This window comes from Musca vetustissima, unplaced genomic scaffold (genome assembly GCF_032173495.1).
Source record: "Musca vetustissima isolate MV318-11 ecotype Yass unplaced genomic scaffold, APGP_CSIRO_Mvet_v1 utg24933, whole genome shotgun sequence".
NCBI lineage: Eukaryota > Metazoa > Arthropoda > Insecta > Diptera > Muscidae > Musca > Musca vetustissima.
Genome location: NW_026885447.1, coordinates 35,650 through 38,849, shown reverse-complemented (window position 1 = coordinate 38,849; position 3,200 = coordinate 35,650).

Below are 3,200 nucleotides of genomic sequence, written 5' to 3'. Positions count from 1 at the left end.
ACTCATCTAAATAATCATGTCCGACCCTATAAAGTATATATATTCTTGATCAGCGTAAAATTCTATGACGATATAGCCATGTCCGTCTGTCTGTCTGTTGTAATCACTCTAGCGTCTAAACGAATTGAGATAGTTCGCCAAAATTATGCATAGAGTCGTCTTTTGTCTGCAGGCAGGTCAAGTTCGAAGATGGGTTTTATCGGTCCACGTTTAGGCATAGCTCCCACACAAGGGTACCCCCAAATTTTCGGTATTTTGGGGTTCTTGAGCGCGTTTTTCAACCGAATTCGCTGAAATTTGCAACATTGGGTTCATATTGGGTACTTAATGTATCCACAAAAAATTATAAATATAGGTCCACTTTTTCTGGTAGCCCCCATATAACGGTACCTTCTAATTGGCAGTATTTTGGGGGTTTTGATCGTATTTATCCGCCGAATTAGCTGTAATTTAGTATTTTGAGTTCTTAATATGTATCAAATCTCTCCACAAAAAATTAAAAATATAAGTCTATTTTTTCTGGAAGCTCCCATATAAGGTTACCCCCAAATTTCGGTATTTTGGGGTTCTTGAGCGCGTTTTTTTACCGAATTCACTGAAATTTGGTACTTTGAGCTCTTATTGCGAAGCAAATCTCTCCACTAAAAATTATAAATATAGGTTCATTTTTTTGGGTAGCCCCCATATAAGGGTACCCTCCAATTTTCGGTATTTTGCGGTTCTTGAGCACGGTTTTCAACCGAATTCGCTGTAATTTGGTATTTTGTAGTCGTATATGTTAACAAATCTCCCTACCAAAAATTATTAATATTAATCCCCTTTTAGGGGTAGTCCCCTTATAACCCCCTTTTTATTTTAAAATAGTTAGCGGATTTTTTCCGTGTATTGGGGTTATCACATATAGCTGTATTCCACCATAGTAGGGGGGATATTCGGTAGACGAAATTTTCAGTTCATAGCCGACATAGTATGGAATTCTAAAACGATTTAGTCGATTTAGCCATATGTTGTAATAATTTTCTCTCGGAGGATATCGACATAAAAACTAAAACGTGAGGTTTGAGAATGAAATGTATCGACCCGCATTTAGGACCAGGTCCTATATAAAACATCCTACCTATTTAATATTTAGCGTGATGGGCGGTATTGGGATTCAAAACTGAAATATTAGCTTGGAACTAGAGCTACATCGGCCCTTAATTAGGCCTAACCCCTTATATAATGAAAACACCAAGTAGTTACTAATTCCGCCACAATGTTGTCAATATTGATCCCGCTTTAGAATGCCTCATATATAATATTGCCCGCTAAATTGGAGTATTTTCAGGATTTTATACACATGTTTCACCGTACAATGCGTTAATAGTATATGTCAACATTTTAGGGTTTTGAGATTTTAGGAAAACCCCCATTGAAATTGCTGAATTTTCTATTTGGTTTACAACAATCAATTGGAAGAATTGTCGTTATATGTATGTTCTCTATGTTTTCATTTCAAAAATTTGTCAGTATTTCTATGGTGGAGGGTATCCATCCGAACTTAACGCTTTTTTACTTGTTTATATTAAAATAATTATCTGATTTTTCCGCGTTTTGGGTTGGTTCTAACACTCTGTTGTAATCATTTCACCTCCGAAGGATATCGAGATAAAAAATAGAACGTATGGTTCGATAATGAACTATATGTGAACTATAGCCCGCATTTAGGCTTAGCCGTAGCCCCTGTGTGGGATGTACCAGAAGGTATGGATCGATATTCCCCAAATTCTGACTTGAACTAAGTTTGAAAGAAATAATAAGATGGGATGAAATCAATTTTTTCTGAAACGGATTTAGTCCAAAGAAACATGGGTTCTAGAACCAATATTGCGATGAGGCACATTTTCACCGTGTGAAAGTGTATACACACTAATTAGCCATAAGGCTGAGGGTATAATTTTCTATTCAAAATTAGAAATGTCACTATAGGTCAATTTTTAGTATGTTCCCTATATTTTTATTTATATTACCTGTCAGTATATCTATGGTGGAGGGCATACAAAGTTCGGCCCGGCCGAACTTAACGTTTATTCACTTGTTTTTTTTTTTTTTTTTTTTTTAATTACCCATTCAAAATGTAACGGCAGCTGAATGCATAAAATATGTTAATACAAGTCGACATTATTATTTTCCCAAAAACAAAATCATAAGCAAGAATTTTAATGGCCATATTAACATTTGTTGGTGGCAATAACCGTTTAACATGCTTAGGTAGGCCAAATAAATATATCAATTAACAACGATTTTTATGAGGCTCATTAATGCATATAAACGATGCAAAAATTTCATGCCACCAAACACACACATATACACCAATTACAGACATACAAAAGAACACCTCTTACACACATAAAGAAATTAATGTGTACAATTCTCTCCTGCTTTTAGATGAATGAATTATGTCTATATAAAAATGTTTTATTGACAACAAATGATAGAAGAAGAAGAATAAAAATCATTGTTATTAATTTCTTTGCCAGCCAAATGCTATTAATGCAGAAATTTGTAGCTTCTCAGCTATTTTTACATCAACAAAAGACCGAAAATTGCTGAGCTTGGCGCACACACACATACACACATTGATATATGTGCAGTTTTGAACAATAAGTAAATAATACATAAGATATTAACACACCCACACATACATACACTGAAATACATAAAACAAGTCATAGATAATTTATTTATTTAATTTATGTTAGCAATTAATAAGTTTTACTGCAAATATAATTAACCTCATTAAGCAACAACAAGAACTTAAATATACAAGAAGTTCTTTGTAACAATTTTTGGGTTGCCTGAATTTTATGGCCATACTCCTCTTTGTGTGGAAATGACCATTAATGGTATGGAGTCTTTCATTTATGGCTTTTGAACTGTTCTACTCATTAGCGTTTGGCTATTCACAGTCTTTGTCTTTTGTTTCACACCACATCTCATTAGATAGAATTTATGTTCGAACTAAAATTCAGGTGATCACATTATGCAAACATTTGGGCACACACACACCCAGTCACATACACCACTGCTATATTCTGCTGTGTAAGCATTATTACGATTTATGTATCCGTGTGTTTTTTGGTTTCAAAATTATTACCAACATAGAGAATAAATGATCTAGAAGAACTAATGAAATGCAGGACAAGGACTTGGGTTTGCTC